Raw genomic sequence first — 25,858 nt, forward strand, 5'->3', positions numbered from 1 at the left:
AACAGATGGGCGGGGAGAAGGGCTGAAGAGCAAAAGGAGACAGCGAGAAGAGCTTGGTTCACTAAAGACACGACATTCAGTGCACTGGAGATGGCAACCCACAGGCAACTCCTTCGTGCCCTCCCTGTGCCATGTCAGCGCCTGCTGTAGTTCTGTGGGAATGTGCCAGGATTGCCAGTGGGAGGGCAGGCGTCCATGCGACAATCTCCCTGTTAAGATGTAGTCTGCACTGGATGCGGCAGGAGAAGTCTGCACTGGAGGGAGCTGTGTTGGCCTCTGGAGGAAGCAGAAAGGACCTCAGACGTAACACACAGTCACCAGTGGGTTGCCCTTGCACCCTCCTTAGGTCACACGTGGGAGTGTGCACTCGTCCTCAGGGTGGAATGGCACCGCAGAGAAGGGGAGAGGTGGGATGAAGGGGGAGAAGGTAAGGTCTATAGCAGGGGCCTTCAAACTTTTTTTGCTGGGACCCCCTTTGAAAACATTTCAGGTTTTGATGACCCTCCTACAAAAGTGATGACCCCCACCCCATGTTATGTCATCCTTACCGCATGCATGGGGGCTGATACCTTGTGATCCCCCTATAATAACCTCGTGACCCTGTTTGAGAACCCCTGGTCTATAGGGAAGCAGGCTGTGTCTACTTTCTCTGATACTATAAACAACAGTGGACAACAAGCATGCAGCAGATTGCTCTTTTTAGGAAGCAGTCGGGTGGTGATGTCAGACCTTCATACCTGCTGTTGGGCCAGCAGCCTCCACGTCCCCTTGACCTAGCTCAGAACTAGAGTTGGGTCAGGAAATGTCTCACAAAGCAGGTTGTCACTGGAAAATGCCAAAGCTTCTCATGGGAACAGACTGGTTTTGCTTAAACTCTGTCCAGGAAAAGTTTCCCAAGTCCTAGGGGGAATTTCTGTGGTGTGGGGATCCCAGAATAGCCAGGCAGTTAGGGCATTCATTTGGGGTGTGGGAGAGGCAGGTTACACTCCCTGATCTGAATCAGGGATTTGAATCTGGGTCTCCCACAATCTAGCAGTGTGTCCTAAACACCAAACGATTAGTGAGGGAGAATGGGGTGTCTCTCCCCTATTTTTGTGAAAAAGCTTTAAAAGGACCCAGTTTCACCCCATGAATGGGAAAATTTTTAAAATCTTGAAAAGTTTCATGAGACAGAAACACCAGTTCACACATAGCTCTATTCAGATCCTGTAAGATCAGATCAGTTGGCTAAAAGCTGTGGAAGGATTGAGTTAGCAGTTATCTTTGAGAACTCGTGGAGGGTGGCTGAAATCCCAGAGGACTAGAGAAGGGCAAACACAGACTTGTCTTTAAAAGGGGGAACAAAGAGGATCTGGGAAATTATAGACCTGACAGCCTCCCTTCAATACCTGGAAAGACACCAGAACAAATTATTAAATAATCAGTTTGTAAGTACCTTGAAGATAATACGGTGATAAGGAATAGACAGCATGGATTTGTCAAGAACAAATCATGGCAAACCAACCCCATTTCCTTCCTTGACAGGGTTACTGGCCGACTGGATGGGGGGAACCAGAAGATATGGTATTTCTTGATTTTTAATAAGGTTTTGACACAGTCCCACGTGACATTCTCATAAGCAAACTAGAGAAATGTGGTCTAGATAAAATTACTGTAAGTTGGTGCACAACTGGTTGAAAAACCATACTCAAAGAATAGTTATCAATGGTTCACTGTCAAACTGGGAGGGTGTATCTAGTGGGGTCCCATATGGGTTAGTCCTGGGTCTGGTACTATTCAATATTTTCATTAATGGCTCGAATAATAAAGTGGAGAGTGTGCTTATAAAATGTGTAGATGGCACCAAGCTGGGAGAGGTTGCCAGAATTTTTGGAGGACAGAATTAGAATTCAAAACAACCTTGACAAATTGGTGAATTGATCTGAAATCAACAAGATGACATTCAATAAAGACAAGTGCAAAGTACTTCAGTTAGGCAGAAAAAAATCAAATGCACAACTACAAATGGGGACTAACTGGTTAGGTGGTTGTACTATTTAAAAGAATCTGGGGGCAATAACAGATCACAAATTGAATACGAGTCAACAGTGTAATGCAGTTGCAAAAAAGGCTCGTATTGTTCTGGGATGTCGTATGTAAGAGATGGGAGGTAATTGTCCTGCTGTACTTGACGCTGGTGAGGCCTCAGCTGGTGCACTGTGTCTGATTCTGGGCACCATTTTAAAAAAGATGTAGACAAACTGAGGAAGTCCAGAGGAAAGCAAAACAAAAATAACAGGTTTAGAAACCCTGCCCTGTGAGGAAAGGTTACAAAAACAGGCATATTTAGTCTTGAGAAAAGAAGACTCAGAGGAGATCTGATCACAGTCTTCAAATCTGTTAAGAGTTATTAAAAAGAGGATGGCGATCAATTGTTCTCCAGGTCCAGTGAAGGTAGGACAAGAAGCAATGGGCATAGTCTGCAGCAAAGGAGATTTAGGTTAGATATTAGGGAAAAGCTTTCTAACAACATGGGAGGTTCTGGAATCCCCATCACTGGAGGTTTTTAAGAATAGTTTGGATAAACACCTGTCAGGGATGGGCTAGGTTTACTTGGTCCTGGCTCAGCACTGGGGGCTGGAGGTGATGACCTCTCAAGGTCATTTTGAACCCTTTACGCCTGTGATCCTGTGAAAGGCAAAGATGGGCAGAATATGGTTTCAAAGGGACCCATGCATACAATTTGGGACACGTTAGCCCCACCGTGGACATGCCAGAGTGCACCTTCCAAGCCCCTGCTGAGATAACCCTGTCAATAATTTGTTGTGTCATTCAGCATCCATGGAGTGGGTAGTAGGAGATTTTCGTTTCCTAGGTGATCCATTTGACTCACATTATTTTAAATCTTCAGAAACTCAAGACCCATTTTCTCGTTCTAACACAGATTTTTACCACTTCTTAGAAACATGGCACAGGGATGTTTCTATTTCTTTCACCAAACTGAGATAGGGTTTCAGAGAGTTTCACAGACTTTAAGGCCAGAGGGGCCCAATAGATTGTCTTGTCTGAAAAGAAATCCAGATGACATCTGGCCAAATGTGCATCATATCAAGGAAAACAAACCCTTCCTGGCATCTGTAGGTGGCTGGCTGGAGCCCTGAAGCATGAGACTTGATTATAGTCATTATCTTAATGCAGAGCTGCAAGTGTAATGAGCACACTGAGGGCAGTGCAGGCTTTTCTGTCCTCCCCATGGCCCCTGAAGGAAGGGAATAAAAAGGGGGATTCACAGATTCCAAAGACCACCCAGCCCAGCCCCTGCGCACACAGATCCCAGACCGTCTCCCAGAAGCTGGGTTAAAGCATACCTTTTAGAAATGCATCTAACGTTCTCTTAAAGACGCCAAGTGATAGTGATGAGGGGGCTACCTCCCCTGGGCAGCTGCTCTAATTAGAACTGTGAGAATAACTAACTTTTTTGGGTCACTGGAAGGTCTGAAAAATCAAACCAGAACCGAACATTTTCTGAATTTTTGGTGAATTGAAAAGTTGGAAAAATTTGCTTTGTGTCAAATGAAACATTTTATTTGACCCAAAATGAAAAATATTTTCCCCCAGCATTTTTAACAAAAGCCAAGGAAATGAAGGGCGCCGCCAGAGTCACAAAACTGAAGAAGACAGGATCTTCTTTTAACCTTCACTGGGAATGTCCAGATTCCAGTCCCTGCACCTATGACTAAGTATTTCATACAAAGTGGAACAGTTTCAAGGAGACTTAGGGTGTGTCTTCACTGATGGCGGCAAATTCGTTGCCGTCAGATCGATTTATCCAGATCGATTGAGTGGAAGTGAAGACCCGCTCAAATCGATCCGGAAGTCGATTCAATAAAACCACCTCCAAAAAAAGTGTAGTGCTGCGTTGACGGGTACGTATTTCCCGTTGGCGCAGCGTAGTGGAGATGGCACGCAGAAGAGGATTTAAGAAGTTGACGTAAGTTATGCAAGCTACTCTACGTAGCTTGCGTAACTCCTGTCGACTGCCACCGAATTTCCCCTAAGTATAGACCAGGCCTGAGAGAGCCCTACCTCAGAATACCCAATAGGTTGGTAGTTCAGACGCTCCTCAGGATGCTCCAAGATAGGTATCTGAATGTGGGTCTCACATCCCAGGTGACTGCACTGACCACTAGACTACAACTTGTAAGATACCACTAGCACCATTTTGTGAATCACACCTAAATCCCCTGTGACTTTAGTCCAAAAAACCAAAACGTTTTGTTTTGTCTGCATTTTTGGTGAATAAGTTTCAGCTGAGAAATTTCACCCAGTTCTAGCTCCAGTGTTTAATTACCCTCACTGCTGGTGTGTCTTACTTCAAGATTGAATTTGTCTAACTTTAACCTCCAGCCTCCTTTGCCAGCATGGTTGAAAAGCTCCCACTATCACAGCTCTTTTGATCAAATCACCTCTCAACCTTCTCTTCAATAAGCTGAATAAATTGAGCTCCTTACATCTCACATTGTAAGGTTTGTTTTACAGCCCCTGGATCATTTTTGTGGCCCTCCTTTGAACTCTGTCCTATCCACATCCCTCTTGAACTGCGGACACCAGAACTGGACACAGTATTCTAATAGTCATCTTAGAAATAGTCTGTAAAGAGGCAAGATCACTTCCTTGCTTCTACTTCATATTCCCTTTTTTAAGGATCGCATTAACTCTTTTTGCCACGGCATTACACTGAGAGCTCTTTTTGAGGCAATTATCTATGATGACCCCGTATATCCTTTTCTGAATCACTGCTTTCCTAGACAGAGTCTCCTCCCTTGTAGCTATAACCGGCAGTCTTGGTTCCCAGGTATATCACCTTACATTCGGCTATACTAAACACATTTTGTTGGAGTGTGACTATTTGACCAGGTAATTCAGTTCATGCTGTAACAGTAACCTGTCCTCCTCCTTATTTACTCCCCCACCAATCTTTATGTCATCTGCAGACTTTACCAGCGAAGATTTTATATCATCATCCAGATCGTTGATAAAAATATAGAACCAATCCCCCCGATCCCCACTAGAAATAGCCCTGCTCATTGATTTCTCCCCATTAACAACTACATTTTGAGATCTGTCAGTCATCCAGTTTTTATTCCATTTAATATGTGCCCTGTTAGTTCCATGTAATGCAAGTTTTTAATCAAAATGTAATACAGTACTTTGTCAAATGCCTTGGAGAAATCCAACTTTTCTATATCAACACAGTTGCCTTTACCAACTAGACCCAACAGGTTTGTCTGACAAAACCATGCTGACTGGCATTCATTATATTTTTAGCCTCTAATTTTAGCAAAAATTACTGTTCCATTATTTTACCTGGGATCAATGTCAGGCTAACTAGTCTATAGTTGCCTGGTTCATCCCTTTTTATAAATATTGGAACCACTGCATTGGCGGTCCTCCAATCCTTTGGGATTTTCTATGGTGCTGAATCTTCAATGGAGAGCTTTTCTCCCAGTAATCTCAGCTGAATAGGTGTTAACAAAACCAAACAAAACCCAAAGAGTTTTAAACAGTGTGAATAAAGGTCACTTTGCCTCTCACTTGATCAGCTTTCACTTGCATGGCACCTTTGATGGTCTAATCCTACCAGTTCTCCAGGCCTCCATAGAGTCCTCCAGAATAAAAAGGATAAATAAGGCCTGAATTTTTGTAAAAAACAAACAGAAAAGCACTTTTAAATAAGAACAAAACAAGCCCTCTTAGACCCTCTTTGTCCATAAAAAAGAAGCAAAGGAGCAAACCCTGTGTCTTTCTTTTTGCAGATCATGGTTATCCGTTGCCTCTACGGGACTTTATAAACAGAAGTATATCAGAGATAAGCCAGTGCCAGAAAGATGATTCAGCAAACACTGACCTGGGAAATGGCAAAAGTGCAAAAGCTCTGGGAAAATCTACAGCCAGACATTGACTGGATTGTCGGAGCAGGATGACTCCTATCCCCGCATCTTGAGACAGGTCCCTGGGGATCCCTTCTGAAGATGCCTCCATCCGTTCTCACAGACGTCTCTGCATATTCCCTTTTCTCGTGCAATTATCTGTATCACATGGCACTGGGAATCTGCAAAGATCCTGCTGGCAGATGAATGCATCCACAGAAGTCACATGGCCAGCCAACAGTGAAGAGCTGGGTTATGGTCTATGAGAAACAGCAGCAACATATATGGAATAAAATACGCCATACTTTTCACTGTACTCCCCATGGGCTTGGTCCTACACCACTTCCTGTTGGCCTCATGCCCAATACTGCAAAGATCCCCATTGCCTTAGTGCTCACGGGGCTTATCTTCCCTCCAATTTCCCATCCCTGCCACCACCAGTTCAGGTCCCCTTGTGATAGCAGTGCTGAGAGCTGGTGTAGAGAGGGTTCCATGCAGCTGCTAGCATTTTAAACTCCATATGGTCTAACTCTGCTCAGAGCACATCTATATGACATGGCTGCCTGGACCCTGTCCAGCTGCCACTGTTGCTACCATCAGGTCAGCAGTGTCAGCAGCAGGGGCAGTTTTTGGAGAAATAAGCTAGTGCCAGTGGAAGCATCACAGGTAGTGATTATAGCACGTTAGCGTGTGCAGGGACTGTACAAGGCTGCACCATGCTACCTGCCTGGATGAACTCATTCCTTCTCTCGCTGCTCTCTGAAGTCAGGCAGTCATGCCACTGGTCCATGGGCAAAGGCAGATGGTATGACTGTCTGTCACAAGCAATGTGCTAACTAACCTGGTGCCCTGAGTCCATCATCATCTCCTTCCCAACACGGGGCGGTGTTGTGATAACGGGGCATGCCATTTACCCTGACTGTGAACTCAGCTGTGAGAAGTAAATGTTCATATAGTGTCCCAGACAATGATAAACGGTGGTGGGAAAAGGTGTAAAAGGAAGACAGTAAAACAGAATTAGTCCAAACAAAAAGGCTACTGAGATAACTCAAGAACTGTGCTAAGATCCTGCCTGGTAAACAAGAGATGTGTGGGACTGGAAATCAATGGACCAAAACTGTTGTGTTGGAAATTAAGCCTAAGTGCTGAACAAAATAATGAAGAGACGGGCTATTCCACCCATCACATCTATCGGGGTCCCCAAAACCAGACTCTGGGGGAAAGAGCTGGTCATCAGGACACTGGCTGACTGAAAGAAGAGGAAGGAGTGAGCTTCACCGTCATGGTTGCCGCCCCCTCCATCTTCTGGGATCCAGCGTGACAATACTCCCTTTGTCATCCTGATCTTGAGAGATGTCCTGACCAGACTAGGCCAGGGAGAGGGACCAGATGACATCACCATCACCACGGCTCTGGCTAAATCCGAAATACCACCTGGGATGTATGACTTTGTCTCTCCACACCCTAGTATGTCCTTTTCCTTCCCTGTCTAATTTCTTCTCTTTCCCATCTTTCTCCTTTTTCCTTCTATGTAATAAAAGTCTGGCTTAGCCGGCCAAGACTGCATATTCTGCCACACTACTATAAGCCTGTGACCAGAGAGATAACTAAAAGCAATGCCCTAAACCGCCTGACCAGCATCAGGTTGGTACGCGTTTGCCACGTTTTGCCATGGGCTGGGCCTGTGTTTTTCCAGCAATGAGGTTGCAGTGAGACTCAATACCAGAGACAGAAGCTGCATTTTCTATCATTCATGTTCTTTTCTGTCCCCCTTTTCATAAAGTTTTATCTTAAAGGGAATAGGATCAGATACAACAGTTCCAGCCCATATCAACTAACTTCTCTTTTCCCAAAAGTACAGTTATTACCATCTTTGATATGTAGCTAAGAGATTGTCATGCAAGGGTTTGATTCCTTATTAAACTCCCTCCAACTAAAGGAAAGGGAACAAGGAATAGCATTAAAGGAAAGTCTTACTCAATACTTTACATTTCAAATGTTTTAAATGTTTTTCCTTCTTTCCTGCATCTTCAATAAAAGGTAGAAATCTGTTAAATGGTGTGTCTGCTATGGGCAGTGTGGGACAGGCTGAGATCTCAGTACTAAACCCCAAACCTGGTTTAACACTTCAATGTTGGACAGTCCCAGGGACTTGTTAACACCTCTGACTCTTTGGACACTTTATTCCATCTAAATTCAGGGGCACTGGAACAATTTGTATGGTGTGGGTGCTGACAGCCATTGAACCAAACTGTAACCGCTGTATATGATGGAAACCACTTCAAGCCAGGGGGTGTAGCAGCCTCCCCTCCCCGCACTCCTAGTTCCAGCACCTATCTCTAAATTAATACTGCAGAGGGGAACGTCCTGTGCTCCCTGGTTTCTACCACAAGGTCCAAGTCCAGAGGCCCAGGTCCTGCCAGAGGTGGGAGGCTCCTATGGAAGTCAGTGGAGTTTGCAGATCTTGGTGTGGCCAGTTTAATTTCCTAGGTGATTGCATGTGGTACCATCACACACCGACAGTTATCGCCTGGTGACCAGTGGTTCCCATTTCAGCCTCACTTTAATAACTGCTCCTGCTCCTGTCCCTTCACAGTGAGTGTCCCATGACAGGGTTAGTCCAGCCTTCGGCAGGGCTCACCCAACCCTTGTGAGTGCTGTATACCGGCAAGATGGCTATTTAACAGGACGGACTTCGACAGCCATCTGCTGGGTATCGCCTGAAACTACAGCACCTGCAACACCCCTGAGCTGTGTGAAGAGTCGGCTGCACTTGATTCAGAGGACAAAGTGCTAAAATAAAGATGAAGGTCTGGATGAAAGTGTGGGGTCATGTGTGCAGAGAAGGGGCACACAGCGGTAGTGGGCAGGCTCATAAGCATCCTGGGGGTGCTCACCATCTAACAAGGGGGTGCTAACCCATGGAGGAATCAGGTGCTTTTATTTTAAAATTGCCTCTCGAGGGCTAGCGGTAGCGCCAAGTTGGGGCTGCAGTCAAACGCGACTGTGGCCCGTGGAAATAGCCTAGAGAGTCTGACAATAGGAGACCACGTGTATCTCGGTATTAATGGCATATGACATCTGAGATCGTGCATTCGTCTTGCAAAGGGAAGTGAGGGGGCCTGCCTGACCAGACAGTTCTAACAGATCCCGCCAGCGAGACACAGGGATCAGGCCAATGATGGCAGTCTAGCAAGACCGAGTTGGTTCAACCACCCAAACAACAGAGCATCTCTGATGGGGGCATCTTCTTGGACAGGCCCTGCTGGACAAAAATATCAAACATACAAAAACCGATGGAGCACCTATGGGAATGGATCTGCTCTGGGGCAGCAGAGCCTCTCTTCCGCTTAAGAGAGACTAAAGCTTTGTCTTGGCTGCTAAAAATAGTGTGGTTTTCCTCTCAGGGTAACTAACTTGAGCGAGTCAAGGCACTTTAGTGGGAAACGAGTCAAGCTGAATCCCAGGCCAAGGTGGAGAGCTGCCCTTGCCTGGCAACAAACCTGAAGTGCCTTGTCTTCACACCTCAGTGTAGCTCCCATGCACTGGTTCCCCTAAGCTACAAAACACACTGTTTTTAGCAGCTGCAGACACAGACTGACACCAAGGGGGCAGGGGGCAAGAAGAGCAGCAGGGCTGCTGTCCGCCGGAACCAGAGTGCATCACAGGGCGATCGAAGAGAATGTGAGTTGGGTCGGTTCTGTTCCTGCAGCTGATGCTGGAGAAGAAGTCTGTCCCCTTAGTTTGCAGGGAAGCTAAGACTGGATGAGACTAAGTTTGCATGTCAGCTGTAGCATCAAGTGTCATGGCTATTTAGTGGCTGCCAGTGGCATGAGTGGAGATGTCACAGTCTTTCCCAAATGGCTCCTGTAGGCCATGAGATGGAAAAGTGGAGCAGAGTGCTCGACCAGCAGCTGCCATTCATTGCCATTTCCATGGGGCCTCATTGCCAGCAGCCCAGTGTTTCCTGCAGAACATCTGAAGGGCCAGACCAACCGTGGAGACACTGCATGGACTTCAGTGGTGTTACCTTGGGGTGCACTTTGCCCAGCATGTTTGGGGATGGGAGGGTCTCTCTTAAGCAGGGATGATGATGCACATCTTCTGATAGTGGCAGTGGCCAGAGAAATGGCAGCACCACCGGAGAAAGCTAAATCATAATGGCTTAGCCCTTCAGCCAAATCATAACATCCACTCCCATCTTCTGGGGGTAAGAAGAGTCCAAGACTGTCTTCCTCCACTGGCTGAGGTGAACCTGCACAGGCCACACAGTGCTCTGACCTTCACTGGGCTGGCGTTCCTCTTTTACCCCCTCCTGGGCTCAGCATCCATTTGCCCTACTGGCAGAGGGTAAAAAGAGAGGCACACCCTCCCACCCTCACTGGATGTCCCAGCCTGGACCCCTAAACAAGAGCAGGTGTAGACTTTCTTCACCATCCTTCCACAGTATCCTCTCCAGACTGCTTCCTTGTGGACATATCCTTCCTCAGGGCCTCCTAATTCCCGTTGCATCAGGGCTCGCTCCTTCAAACTCTTTTGCATCAGTGCAAGAAGTAGATAAAGCTATTTCAGAATAAAACACTTATTTCAGAATAAGAGCGCCTGCACAGGGAGATAATCAGGAATAGCTATTGTGCTTTGCACTCACTGCAAATCAACTTCCCTGTGTAGACAAGCCCATGATACATCCAGCTATTTCAGATACTCAGTTGTACCCTGGGCTTGGAGGCAAGTCAGCTACCAGGCCCTATTGGCTCCAGCAATTGCTAGGCTCCCCATAAACATATGCACAAGGCAAGAAGGAAAGTATTCCTTATTGTGGCTGGCAGAAAGAACTGGGGCAGATACCCTAGGTGTGGCTTAAAGGGCTGGGTTGCTGTCACACATCCCCTTTTGAGGGGCAGGTTGAGGGTGGCTATAGGCCCATGGCTGAGTCGGCTTGGATGCCCTTAGTCCCCAGGCAGTGTGGCCTAATGGTCAGAGTCAGTATAGCAGTCCTGGGCCTTCAGGTAGGATGGGGTTCAGGTCCTCAGGTAGGGCAACAAACAGTCTAAGAGCTCAGGCCTGGTCTAAAGGGACCCTGGCTTTTAGGGAGGGTATAGCTGCAAACACAGGCTGTCAGGTCTAAGGTGTTGAGGTTGCTACCCCAGGGTTGGGGTTGGCAGCAGGGGTAGAGGGACCTGAGCCTGGGCCTACCCTACACCACTGAATCCCAGCCCAGGGTCCTAACAGTGGCAGAGGGTTCTGCCACTGGGGTCAGCGGGGATTCCACTGCAACATGTTGACAGTGTCTGACCCAATGGGCCACTTCCTACATTGTTCTCTCAGGTGGTGGTCTGCGTGTTCCTGGTGCCTCTGGGTCCCCCAGCTTGAGTGGCTCCTGACAGCTCCGACTCCTCTAGGGCGTTTTCTATCATCTGTCAAGTGTACGCCTTGGTCTCGGCGTGGCTGGCTTCCGCAGTCTGGAGATTCGGCAGCTCCTGGGCTGGATCCAGCAACCTGTGTCCTCCCGCTTCAGCGATCAGCCCCAAGTGAGCTAAGTAGCTTCCTTTTATACCTGGGTTCCAGCTGGAGCATGCCCAACAGGGCTGAGGGGGCATGGCCACCTTGGCCCACAGGATGGAGTTAACCCCTGCTGGGCCAGTGCAGGGGAAATACGCCCCATCACAGCTGCAAAAACATAAATCAGATAGCATAGAGATGTGTGTGACATAGACACAACTGCCATGGATTACATACAGGGCCTAGCACAATGGGGCCTCGACCTGTTTTTGACTTTTAGGCCTACCTCAATATAAACATTAAATAATAAAATACTGACAGAGACAGACAGAAATCCTTTTTCAGGTAGTGTGATAGGACACTGAGGAAAACAATCTTGAATATTGCTTGAATGTAACGCAGGGGCATAGTGAGGGAACAGCTAAAAGGAACATGGTGCTGTTATTGATTAATTGCCATCAGCACTGGCACAAGCCCTATGTCACCACTTCCTCAGGGTACATGTGCCCTGTGCTCCCTGATCCTCTCCAGTTGACTTGGTTGCACTCAGGGTTGTGCACTGAAAATCAAAGGAGTTATTCAACCAAACAATATGTCTCATTGCTACTAAACTGCCAGAAAATTGACTTAATTCCAACTGGAAACCAGTGCATGTAGTATGGGAGAGAACTGGTTATGGGCCAAAGGGGGCCAGTGAGGCACTGGTCCATGCAGAGCTGCATTACTCCAGAGGGCATTTCAGGGGGGGACTGGGCTTCACGGGGAACTCTGGTTCATCTTTCAGGATGAGTCAACCAGCTCTGCAACCAGTGCACTAGGCTCATGCCATGGACCAGTGCAGAAGATGGGTGGGAATGTGGCCCTGCTTCTTCCATCCCATTTGGGGCAATGTGAGCCCCCTGAGGGGTATTGAGGGTGCAGTCCTGAATCCAGAGACAGCAACTGTGACCGGCTGTCTGGTAGATAGTGCAAGAAGGGGGAGATGCTTTACATGCTCCCTCCAGCCTGTATTTTAAGTCTTTTCATGTCCTATTAATGCAATCGCAAATGGGGGGAAAGGACAAGTCCAGAGAGAAGAATTTATCAGAATCTAATCTCCCCTGTGTGATACACACCCGTGAAACACATCAGTGCTTGCAGGAGTTGGTGCATGTGAGCCACAGAGAGAATAAATCCCCCCAGCACCTGACTGCAGAGAGGTGGAGAACAGCCTAACTGAAGTACTCAGTGGGATTCTTTGTGCCCACTAGGGGATGCTCTTTGCCAGGCTTTGCACCAGTGATGTCTCAGGATTTCTTCTATTTACAGCAGACATTAAGCATGGGCTAGAGCTTTTAGTGTTTAAAGAAACAAAATACAGGCTAGAGCGAGTGGCATTTGTGAAACTGAAAAGCAGGGAAATGTTTCCTTCTCTTTGTTAAAGCCACTGAGATAGGGAAGTAACTCTGGGGACAGACACACTTCAGCCACTGTATGTGAATACTCCTAGGACAAATTTAATTTCCTTTACCCCATGTCCATGCTCCATCACCCCCAGTAACACAGCACATTGGTGACTGGCCCTCTCCTGCAACCTGCCCTTAGAAGCTGGCCCCCTTCATGTACACATTGCCCTGCGTCTCACCACCTCTCTGGAAGTCTCCTCCTTCCACACTCAGTTCACTAATAGCTACCTTGAAAGATCGTCTTGCATACATTGAGATGTGAAAACTGCTGATGTGGCAATAGTTCCTACATGCATCTTTTCTGGACCCAACCAGCCCCTTCTTCCTACTATACCCCCCTTACCCAAAATCTATGAGTTTCTCTCACCTTCTCCCATCCAGATCTCATTCCAGGACTCAATAAGTGAGCACAAGCAGCCCAGAAAATATCTCCCTTCAGTCTATCAGCATAGCTCATACAGCATGTGGACGATTGCCCTACCCCTTCCTAAAGGAGATACTACTGCCAGCACCTGGCTCATCATTCCAACCTCAATGCCACCAAGAGCACATGCCCCTGCTTATGAAGAAAATCATTGTGTTACCAAGACTAAACAGCTCCTTCATGAGCTGGTCTGGTTCCCAGGCCACAGACAAGTAGGTGCACGCCATGATTCTCACATAATACTTCCCATGCCAAGAAGCAGTTCCTGCAAGTAAAATATCCCACTTCCAAAGTCTGACCTGTCAAAAGAATTCTGGCAGGAAATCAGCATTGATTTCTCTGGACCATTTTCCCTGGGGTGGCTATCTGCTGCTTATCTTCAATGAATAGTCACACTTAATTCATCGACAGCTTCATACAGGGTCTTCCCCCCCCGCTTGACAAAACATCCTCTCCCTGTGGGATGCTACTGGAAACAATAGGCCATCATTTCCCAGCCAGAAATTGCATATTTTGCCCAGTATCTGGGTTTCCATCACAGCAAAATCACTTCTTATTGGCCTCTGTTACCTGTCAGCTCTGTGTTCTTGGGAAACCAGGGCGCAAAACCCCAACTCTCTCTGGCTCACCTGAGTCCAGGGGCAAATAAGGGGGCAGTTGAAAAGTGCTGTTTGGACCCAGCCTGCTCAGAAGTGTGCTCTATTCTGGTGCAACGCAAAGGGGCATATAAGGGTGACCGCTGAAAATGCTGTGTCACCCAGCCTGCTGAGTTCAGAGACATATAAGGGGTCAGCTGAGAGTGCTGATAGCCCAGTCCACTCAGATGCACTCGGTTAATCTGGAATGTGTGTGTGTATATGTGGGGGGTTTATTTGAATCTGGGGCTGGAGGAACACAGCCCTGAAAACCTTAGGTCCTGCAGGATAGCTCCATTGGGAGGGGACTTGTAGCCATATGAACACACAAGTAACACCAGCAGTACATTAATAGAATCACACACCCCCTTTCAGGAAAGTAACCCTAATAAATGAGCAAACCCCAAGGTGATGGGCAAATCTGGTAACACCTCAGGCAAATATAGTATCTTTGTTCTGGTCCCTTAAAGAAATTTCATACGACAAGGGCTGTCACAGAATATAGCATGCATCATCTCTTGCTTTCCTCTGTCAGCTTCAATGGTGGACAGTTGTGTCTAATTTTCAAATGACAGGAATTTCTTAAACATTTTATTATTCTTGCCCTGGGAAACTGCATGTTGCATGAACTAATATCAAAATCTAATATAATATAATCTATCAACACCGGTAAAGTGCTTCGCAGTGTGGTATCAATGTGCTGAAAATGGATTAAGATACAACAGTGAGGTTGCCTAGGTGCAGTTAAAATCTGCTGCTGTTGAGTATTTGGTAGTGAAATGTGATGAGTTGACACAAGGGCACAGAGACTCATCAGCCTCTGTATCCCGGGGGGCTGCCCCATGCCGCAGGCAGTATGTCTATACTGCAATGTAAGCAGAGGGTTAGTAGGACTTGAGTCAGCTGACCTGTGTCTTGAACCCTAGGCTTGACTGTCTACACTGATTTTTAACCCTATGTTAAGACTTTTCTAACCTGGGCTTGAACCTGGAGTTCTGGTGTCCATACAATAGGGCACAGAACTGAGTCAAACCAAACATCTCCCACGGTCCCTAGCACCCTCCCAAATGTGGCCATTTTAGGCTTAGGAATGTGGTACACTATGGGAAAAGTTTACTGCTCATCCTGCACATTAGAGGAAGTTAGAACAGCCTGCCAACGCAGCCTGGCAGGGAGTCCTTTTGGTCTGTGCCCTGCCAGCAACATGGAGAAGACGCCTTTTGAAGAACTTTTGTTCCTTGCACTTTCACTCCTGTGTCAGGAACTGGACAGAGCTCTCTGAGGCACAGGTAGACATTTTGGTGGTGTTTTCTGACCCATCAACAGTACCGGAGAGATTTCATGATAGGGAGCAGCAGGAGGAGGAGGAGGTAGAAGAGGAGGAGTACCCAGGCATGGCAGACACACATTGGCAGATGCTGCTCAGTACATCTGCAGAGCCACTGATGCTCCCCTATATAGACCAGCACAGTTTGGTGGGATCACATCATCATGTGGATCTCGGATGACAAGCAGTGGTCCAGAACTTTTGCATGAAGAAAGCTACATTTCAGGTTTTTCACATTTTGGAGTACAGAACTTTTCTTGTGGTGCCCAACTGGCAAAGGGAGCTGTTATTCCAAGCTGCTAGTGGGAAATCTGCAGTGTGGGCTGCCAAAGTATTCAAACTAATAGGAGAGGGGGCTGGTCCGCTATCAAGGTGGCCTGGAAAATATGCCCTTCCTCACAAAGTAACGACCTCTCTGGAGTTCCTGGTTTAGGAAAAGTTTGCAGCCAACAGCAACCAGGATTGGGTCAGAAGCCATGGGGGAATTCACAGGATGCTGCATTAGCTTCCACATGATTTACCCTGTTATGGCTGTATGCAAACATGCTGAACTCCACTGTCTTCCTCCTCCCTGCCCATGGCACATTTCTGGACAAAAACGGACATCTCAATGATACTCGGGAGAAATGAAATTGCCACCCACAGATTGCATGGACTACCTCTAACAGAAAACAAAATATAATATATTTACATTCTTACAGGTTGGGATTAGTAACCTTAGAGATCCAACTGTGTGGTCCTCTTCATTCAGAATTTTTTTCTTGCTATATTCTATGGAATCCTTTAGCTAGCGTATTACCCCCTGACTTCTTCAGCCTAATTTTTCTTTCCTGTATAGTTTGCGACCAGGTAATATAGTATTCCATTGCTTTTTTTTTTTTTTTTTTTTTTTTGGGGGGGGGGAGGGGGGAGAATTCAGTTTACCATATTTCTGTAATGCCCCTTATATCAAGGTCCTCATCTATTGCAAAGCATTCTAGTTCACCTAAGTTTTCTTTTAAACTTCTTTCATTTGTCTAACTCCTCTATCTCTTTTCTCTGTCACTAATTTGGTAAGTCTGCCAAAAAAAAGTCATTGGGCTTCTGTGTCATGATTTGCACTTTATCAACTCTCACCTTTGTTTTAGTTCATGTTTCATCCTCCCTCAACTTTTTTAAATTTAAAAGTTGATTCAGAAACATAATGGTGAGCTTAGTATGGAGTTGGGTGTCCCTAGAAGTCCCGGGGAATAAGGTGGGAACAAAGTGACTGTATGACTTCAATGTCAATTACTTCAATTGTAAATCCCCTACTCAAGACTGGCCCCAGTGCAAACTCAATGCTTCTCTCCTTCAGTCAAATCCTTCAGTCCCTAATCATTCAAACCTCCCCTAGATTTCAATTAGAGCATTGCTTGAGTGATGCAAGAGTGGGGAGTTCAGAGTTTGGTCCCTTCGAAGGGGCTTCATGGTCCCCTCACCTAAAGGGTGGAGTTGGGATAATAGGCTTCATTTAAGTAAATAAGAAATGTGGATCCTATAATAGCATCTAAGTTACTCTAAGTGCAGCTTATTTGACTGTTAAGTCTTTGTTTCGTTTGGCATTGAAACACTAATGTGTGCTCATGTCTCAATTTAGTTACAGTAAATCCTCTGTTAGTCACACCATTTGCCTCAGTTAATACAAAGACAAACAAACAAAGCAGGAATCTTGGGCTAAGCCCTGGATCTGAGTGTCAGTCAGGCTCCATTGTTCTCCATCCCTCCCCTTCAATTCTCAAAAGTGTGAGCTAGCAGCAAGAGTTAGTGCCATAAGCCGTGTCTGTTTCCTGCTGTTTTAGGCTATAGGTTTGCAAACGCCTCTGGAAATGATGTGTCTCTCTTTATTGTTAGGGAATGTCCCTCTTACACATCTTTCTGTGAAGAATGTAAACTGTAGCTGTAATAAAAGGGTTTTCTATGTGTTAAACGTGTATGAGCTGGTCAGTGTACAACCAGGGTCAATACAGAATCTCTCATCAGAAGTATGTGGTATGGAAACCTGCAGAACCTCAACACTCATGTTCTCCTGGACAACAGGTGATATTTTACAGTTCCTGGGGGCAGCACAAAAATTAGAAAAAACCATGAGAGTCCTGTAGCACCTTAAAGACTAACACATTTCTGTGGGCATAAGCTTTCGTGGGCTGCAACCCACTTCGTTTTTGTTGTATACAGACTAACATGGCTACCCCTCTGGAATAAAAATTAGAGTAGAACATATATCTGTGTTAGAAAACAAAAGTCCATCAGCGCTTAACAGAAAGAGGATGTCTCTCTGTACCAGGGACTGATCCGCCACCAGGTTGTTATGCTCCCAAAGAGTCTCCATGGACATTTGCCATCTGTCCAGACTACATGTCCCTGTTCCCCTACTGCCACCCACAGCAGAGAGAGGAGACGGGTTTACAATTGTGGGATGTTCTATGTATTAATGTCTCAGCTAATATTCAAGGGACCATTCATTGCTCTGTGTCCTGTCTTGAGGGCAGAATGTCCAATACCCAAATGCAACATGATCACCCATATAGAGTGAGAGAAAGAGACTTGTATCCTTGATCCCCAAACATTCAAGGAAAGGAAAACCTGGGAAATGCCCACATTAGGAGGAATAACTTATTCTAACTCACACACTGCATGTGAGTTAAAAGGAAAAGCTTTAATTCCAATGAAGCTGTTGGGATGAGACGGAACTGTGTAAGTTCACCATCTCATTGGCTCTGCTGAGCAATGGCAGTTCTTCATCAGTGCTAACTGTTTTCCAGATTAGCTGCTAGCCAGAAACGCTATCCAAGATTTCAGCCCTGTTTAGTCCCTGGACAGAGAGGGGTTTCTCTCCAAGGCAGGATTTACTGGGGAGTCTGAAGGTGTTCAGAAGGAACCTGTGATTCATGGAGGGAATGTGCAGTGGGGAGGGCAGGAATGAGTGATGAGCTACAGCAGGGAAGCATGCACCCTTTTCCCTGTGGCATTTCCATAGGCATTTTTACAGCTATTTAGAAGGATTGGACATTCACAAGTCCATGGGGCCGGATGCAATGCACCCGAGGGTGCTGAGGGAGTTGGCTGAGGTGATTTCAGAGCCATTGGCTATTATCTTTGAAAGCTCGTGGCAACAGGGGGAGGTCCCTGAGGACTGGAAAAAAGCACATATTGTGCCCATCTTCAAAAAAGGGAGGAAAGAGGATCCAGGGAACTACAGACCGGTCAGCCTCACCTCAATCCCTGGAAAAATCATGGAGCAGGTCCTTAAGGAATCCATTTTAAGGCACTTGGAAGAGAGGAAGGTGATCAGGAACAGTCAACACGGATTCACCAAGGGAAAGTCATGCCTGACCAACCTGATTGCTTTCTATGATGAGGTGACTGGCTCTGTGGATGTAGGGAAGGCGGTGGACGTGATATACCTTGACTTTAGCAAAGCTTTTGATACGATCTCTCACGGTATTCTTATCGGCAAGTTAAAGAAGTATGGGTTGGATGAATGGACTATAAAATGGATAGAGAACTGGCTAGGGCATAGGGCTCAACGAGTAGTGATCAATGGCTCCATGTCTAGCTGGCAACCGGTCACAAGCGGAGTTCCCCAGGGGTCGGTCCTGGGGCCGGTTTTGTTCAACATCTTTATTAATGATCTGGAGGATGGGGTAGATTGCACCCTCAGCAAGTTTGCGGACGACACTAAGCTGGGGGGAGTGGTAGATACCCTGCAAGGTAGGGATAGGATACAGAGTGACCTAAACAAACTGGAGGATTGGGTCAAAAGAAATCTAATGAGGTTCAACAAAGATAAGTGCAGAGTCCTCCACTTAGGAAGGAAGAATCCCATGCACAGCTATAGACTGGGGACCGACAAACTGGGCAGCAGCTCTGCAGAAAGGGACCTGGGGGTAATGGTGGATAAAAAGCTGGATATGAGTCAGCAGTGTGCCCTGGTTGTCAAGAAGGCTAATGGCATATTGGGCTGCATTAGGAGGGGCATTGCCAGCAGGTCACGGGAAGTGATTATTCCCCTCTATTGGCATTGGTGAGGCCGCATTTAGAATATTGTGTCCAGTTTTGGGCCCCCCACTACAAAAAGGATGTAGACAAGTTGGAGAGAGTACAGCGGAGGGCAACAAAAATGATTAGGGGGCTGGATTAGGACTTATGAGGAGAGGCTGAGGGAACTGGGCTTGTTTAGTCTGCAAAAGAGAAGAGTGAGGGGGGATTTGATAGCGGCCTTTAACTACCTGAAAGGGGGTTCCAGGGAGGATGGGGCTAGGCTGTTCTCGGTGGTGGCAGATGACAGAACAAGGAGCAACAGTCTCAAGTTGCAGGGCGGGAGGTCTAGGTTGGACATTAGGAAAAAGTTTTTTACTAGGAGGGTGGTGAAGCACTGGAACAGGTTACCTAGGGAGGTGGTGGAATCTCCATCCTTAGAGGTTTTTAAGCTGAGGCTTGACAAAGCCCTGGTTGGGATGATATAGCTGAGGTTAGTCCTGCTTTGAGCAGGGGTTGGACTAGATGACCTCCTGAGGTCCCTTCCAACTCTAATATTCTATGATTCTATGATTCTTCTCTAGAGCTCAGGGACTGAATCATGTCTCGTGCTGGGATGCCAAGAAAATGTGAGAAGAAGAATACTCGGCAGGAAGGGAAGTGGAACCATAGTAAATGTTAGCTGCAAGGTCCAAAAGAAAGGTTTCCCTGGGTTTGAATGGGAAAGTTCCAGTGAGATTCAGTGCAGGCCAGGAAGGCAGCAAAGACACACTGCACAGGAGAGGAATCATAAACTCAACTCCCAGTGAAACAAGACCCAGAGATTGGAGGGGGACCATTGTCCACCAGATACCTTACACTGGGGAGAAACCCAATCACTCAACAGAATACGAGAAGAGCTCAAACGTCATTACACGCCAGCAAATCCACTCAGGAGCAAATCCTATCACTGTGCAGAGTGTGGGGAAAGCGTCACTCAGAGCTCACGTCTTTGAAAACATCAGTAGCTCCCTGTGGAATAGAAACCATGGGGAAGCTCTTTCATGAGGCATGTGGGTCTCTGCCCCACTTATGTGAGGACTTGGGAGTGATGCGGTCTGGATCTCATTCCTAAGGTGATTTATTGTGTGGGTGCTGGGGGAACTGAATATTTAAGGACCATAGAGGGGAATGGCAAGAGGAAGCTGAGAAGGAGGGAACAGCGTTGTGCGGAATTGGCCGTTTGGGGATGGGTAGGGGATGGAAAGTGAGAACTGGAGGAGATGGGTGCTGGGATGGCGAGTCCCAGTTTGTCTCTGTGACTGTTGAATCAGCAATATATAATACATCATAGCCAGAGTCCTGGGAATTTCCTTTGCTCGTGAGCTAGGAGACAAAGTGCTCCCTACTGGGCTAGTTACGTTGTTATTGGATCCCAGCCTGAAGAGAGCATTAATTTCTCCATATGCAGCCTATTCACTACTGTTCATGAATATCCAACTTTAGGAAATAGCTCAGGTTACTTCAGTAAATTTGTTCTGATGGCTTTTACTATGGTCCTCAATCTGTGTTCCTTCTCCTTCCCTTTCTCAAGGAAGAGTCCATAGCCACACACACACAAAGTAGCAAGTGGGTTCAGACCAAGAGATCATAGAAGAATCATAGAAGATGAGGGTTGGAAGGGACCTCAGGAGATCATTTAGTCCAACCCCTTGCTCAAAGCAGAAACAACCCCAACTAAATCATCCCAGCCAGGGCATTGTCAAGCTGGGCCTTAAAAACCTCTAAGGATGGAGATTCCTCCACTTCCCTAGGTAACCCCTTCCAGTGCTTCACCACCCTCCTAGGGAAAAAGATTTTCCTAATATCAACCTAGACCTTCCCCACTGCAACTTGAGACCATTGCTCCTTGTTCTCTCACCTATCACCACAGAAAACAGTCTAGCTCCATCCTCCCTGGAGTTCCCTTCAGGTAGTTGAAGGCTGCTATCAAATCCCCCCTCACTCTTCTCTTCTGCAGACTAAATAAGCCCAGTTCCCTCAGCCTCTCCTCATAAGTCTTGTGTTCCAGGCCCCAAATCATTTTAGCTGTCCTCCATTGGATTCTCTCTAATTTGTCCACATCCTTTTTGTAGTGGGGGGCCCAAAACTGGACACAATACTGCAAATGTGGCCTAACCAGTGCCGAATAGAGGGGAATAATCATTTCCCTCGATCTGCTGGCAATGCTCCTACTAAAGCAGCCCAATATGCTATTAGCCTTCTTGGCAATAAGGGCACACTGTTGACTCATATCCAGCTTCTTGTCCACTGTAACCCCCAGGTCCTTTTCTGCAGAACTGCTGCCTAGCCCGTCAGTCCCCAGTCTGTAGCAGTGCATGGGATTTTTCCATCCTAAATTCAGGACTCTGCACTTGCCCTTGTTGAACCTCATCAGATTTCTTTTGGCCCACTCCTCCAATTTGTCTAGGTCACTCTGTATCCTATCCCTATCCTTCAGCGTATCTACCACTCCCCTCATCTTAGTGTCATCTGCAGACTTGATGAGGGTGCAATCCATCCCATCATCCAGATCATGAATGAAGATGTTGAGCAAAACCAGCTTCAGGACTGACCCTTTGGGACTCCGCTTGAAACCAGTGGCCCTAGATATCGAATAGTTAATCACTACCCTTTGAGTCCGATGATCTAGCCAGCTTTCTATCCACTTTATAGTCCATTCATCCATCACGTTCACCGCTTTCCCCACATTCAGAGAGCCAGTCATCTCATCACAGAAGGCAACAGTCTGGGTTGATGCTTTCTCAATCTTGACTCTAAGATTTTCCAATTTTTAGAAATCATTAACAACTCAGTGGAGCAGAGATTTGAAGTTGGGTCTCCCAAATGCTAGATGAATGCCCCAACTACCAAGCTATAGAGCCAGCCTTAATCTTGTACTAAGACCCAATGACTATCCGTCATCATTCCTAATGGCATTTCCTACTTATTCATTATAACAATGAATAATCATTGGGCTGTACGTTGTCTATGAAGATTTTCCATACATTATTATATGATATAAATACTCATTAAATAACAAAGTACAGCATGTCCAAACAGAACAAATACAAAAAACCTGGACTTATGAAACAAGATCCCCATTTCATCCAATCTTCAAGCACTAACAAATCAGCATTCAGTCTCCATTCAGTTCTAAGAAGGGAAAAACCAAAGTAATGTTGCTCTTGTTTATTATAACAGTATATAGCATAGGCCCACTCTATATAGTGCAAGGTTATTGTTATCAACTGAAATATACACAATCTGGGTGATAGTGAGACTGTTTTTAGCCTTGTTTTTCTCTTTTTAATTCTTTTTATTGTGTTCATATTTCAAGACAGCTGACACTAAGCACTGAGGTACATAGAGAACTTGGGACTGAATTGTCCCCGAAGGATCTGAAGCTGTTGGACCATTTTTACATTGACAGCATATTTCACAGATGCCAATAAGTCTAGCTTCATTGTCTGTAGCTTCACATTGGGAAAAGCCCTCAGATATCTTAAATCTCCATCCACAATTTATTGGTGAAGGAAGCAGAGAAGCAACCACTAGCCAAGCACATCACAAAAAACATTGAATAGATTCAGTAAAGATTTATTGCTGATAGGTTCCTATTTAATTCCTAAGCCAATAAGATTTTACAAGCAGGACCCCTCACCAAACTGTAGATATTTACTCCTGCAATTTCCTTGATCACCAGTTTCCATCTTCCTCCCTAAAAGAATTTAGGAGCTCACTCCCTTGTGTGATTTAACCCCATGAGTAGGATACTTGGGGGGGATATGGGAGGTTCAGTTGCCAGGTTCCAGGTTCAGTTACCCCCTCTGCCTGATGTGGAGTAGGGATTTGAAATTACCTCTCCCCACCTTACAGAAAAGTGCCCTCTTCTGTAAGGGGTGAGATGCAACTTCTAGGTGTGTATTTGCATCTTCAGTGGCCTAAATACCTTTGAAAACAGGACTCAAAGAGTCACCCTGGGCTAGGTTACACCTGCTAGGTTAAATGGGATCCCTCGTTTCCAGGGCAGTTCAGGCCTCAGCTGTGTCTGTTGTGTGGCTATGTCAGAGAGAAACCTCATTTTCCAGGTCTGCCAATCCAGCAGCTTTCCCAAGCACTGCAGCCACTTCTCCCTACTCACTGGTTTGCTCTCGTACCAGTGTTGCTAACAGTAGGGAAAGCTACGGGCTTACGTGTGATTTTAAAAATGACAGCAATAACTTTGCACTGAGTAGAGGTTTTCATTGAGCTGTACACTGTGATGCCCTAGTCTCTTTCATGAGAGGCTACAGTTTATTTATATCCTAGCAATGTGTATGCATAGTTCAGATTGTTCTTTCCAATTACCTTGTGTAGGTAACCTATTCGCCCGGTTACCTTCTTTAGTGCCAATCTCCTTATGGGTTTTGCTGGACAGGCCTGGGTTCTTCTGGATCCTGCCTCCAGCTCAGCTGGGTGTAACTTCTTTATTTTCTTGGCATCTGAATTTATTTGGGCCACCTCCAACCCCTCTTGCTCCTTCCTGGCAGGGTCACCAGGTCAGCTTGGGAGGAAAATTCTGATCACAGGGTAACCCCCACTTACTTGCCAGATAGATGGAGACTCCCAAGAAATAATGCAAACACATTAATATAACTACTCTGTTGAGTATATTGTAACAGGAGATAAATATAACCAATATAAAATAAAGCACTATTCTCAGGGTCACCATGTCCACCTTGATAAGATCAATGAATTTCCCTACTCACGTGACTGGATATAGCAAATGTAAAAATTAGTGTCATGTTGATATGCGTACTTTGTAAGGGTTTTTGATGACCTGTGCAGCAGTTAGCAATATGGGTGACTGGGTTCAGTACAGCTCAAAAGACTCACACATGGGATAAAAGGGTCAGTCCCTCCGCAGGCTTAATAGGTAGCAGGTAATAAAATCCCCAAACCCATAACCCTAGCTTGCAGACACAGTTCAGGGTGTGGGGGTCTCCCAAACAATTTTCCGGAGTATGTAACAGAAGGACGGTGCACTCACAACTCGGCGAATGAACCTCATATAAGCAGGGGAACGGTCACGTAATTGTGGTGGAATTGGCTAGCAAAAGGATCTGAGTCCTCGCTCCACTCCCTTTACCCAAAGCCCTGCTTGACCTCGAGGGCTCCCCTTCCACTCTCCTGTGTGGCAGGGTCCTTGTAACCCAGACAAGGCTGGGCCCAGGATCCCTGGGGAAGGCTTGACCCCCAACCTTGTCGTGGTCACTTAGGGCAGGTGCTTGGGTGTCCCCATCCCGGGCTCCTCTCTCTGCACTGGATACTTCCCTGACCCACTGAGCGATGCATATTGTTCAAACCAATACAATTGATTAAATAGCAACAAATTAAAAAAATTAGGAAAAATGGGAAAGGAAAACACCCAACGCTGTCCCAGTGGCCTGGGGACCCCATCAAGCGTCTCTGGGATGTGAGGGACGCTCACAGCCTGCTTCTCACACATCACAGGTCCCCTGCCCAGACCTGGCTGCATTGCAGGGACACTGCAGGTCGAACATGGGCTCTGGGGTGGCCACATGCCCCCAAGGTGCCAGGGCCCATCTCCCAGTGTTGCCCTGTGAGCCCTCCCCAGGAGCTGTGCAAACAAAACAGATGTAGTAGACTCCTTGTTCTATTGTATAAGTGAGATAGAGATAGATAGAAATTTTTCCTTTACTGTTATAATGGCATAGTATTGTTTAGTGTGGCATAAGTGGACTCTTTCCTGAAACTCGTACTATTGAACCTAAAAATATCTTGATAAATTCTCTTTGTGTGAGTGAGGAATGTATGTGCAGGGCATAAAAATACACCAACCTAAACTGCTCTAACAACAGAAAGGGGAGTGAAGACACCAACTGCCATCCCTAACCCTGAAGGCCGAAGAATACCTATCAACGACCCTAAAGTACAGAAGGATCCACCCTGGGAACAAACAAAGTATAGAAATAAGAGAATAGTCATGCTTGCAATTACCTGAACCCAGAGGCAGCATGACACAGCAGGGCCCATAGACTTACATGAGAGCCAGCAAGTATAAAAGATGGGATAAGAACATGGAAACTTTGGGTCTCATTCTGTAATTGTCATCTTGGAGCATCGGATTCGCAACCGACAGAGGCCTGGCTCGCTCCTCAGGCCCAGCCTAGTTAGTCACTAAGCTGGCTCGAGCAACGCATAAAAGGACTGGCATTTATCTGACACCAGCTTGCAGAACCTTATGAATGTTTGTGTGAATGTGACTGCTTTTTGATATTCTTACATGTACAATAAATGTGGCGTATTGCCTTGTCCCCCTGAATAAGATCCTGCTAGTCTTTTCTAAGCACAACAGCCCCGTCGGGGTCATGACCCCCTCCCAGTCCAGCCTGCGCGGTCTCTGGGCTGGGGGCATCGCCCTGCCCAGGCCCCCCTCACATTGCTGCCCCCAGCCACTCACTCACCGCACCTGGCTCCAGACGGCTCCAGTCCCGGCCTGGCCCTGGCCTGCCTCAGCACAGCTGCTGCTCTGCCTCCAGCTCAGTGCCATGGGTGGCTCCTCTGGCACCAGCTGCCCTGGCTCTGGGGGCGGC

General features: G+C 46.5%; 2 long non-coding RNA genes across 2 annotated transcripts; both read right to left on the minus strand.

The window, feature by feature from the left end:
• Positions 1-25,858, minus strand: LOC137154029 (uncharacterized). The gene is made up of 2 exons (XR_010920028.1): positions 25,735-25,858; positions 1-276 (listed from the first exon to the last, which is right to left on the minus strand). It is a non-coding gene; the product is annotated as an uncharacterized lncRNA (long non-coding RNA).
• On the minus strand, positions 10,102-11,369 carry LOC137154028 (uncharacterized). The gene is made up of 2 exons (XR_010920026.1): positions 11,225-11,369; positions 10,102-10,472 (listed from the first exon to the last, which is right to left on the minus strand). It is a non-coding gene; the product is annotated as an uncharacterized lncRNA (long non-coding RNA).

The sequence above is a fragment of the Emydura macquarii genome, unplaced genomic scaffold, assembly GCF_026122565.2.
Source record: "Emydura macquarii macquarii isolate MOO-44397 ecotype Brisbane River unplaced genomic scaffold, CSIRO-AGI_Emac_v2 contig_1253, whole genome shotgun sequence".
Lineage (NCBI taxonomy): Eukaryota > Metazoa > Chordata > Testudines > Chelidae > Emydura > Emydura macquarii.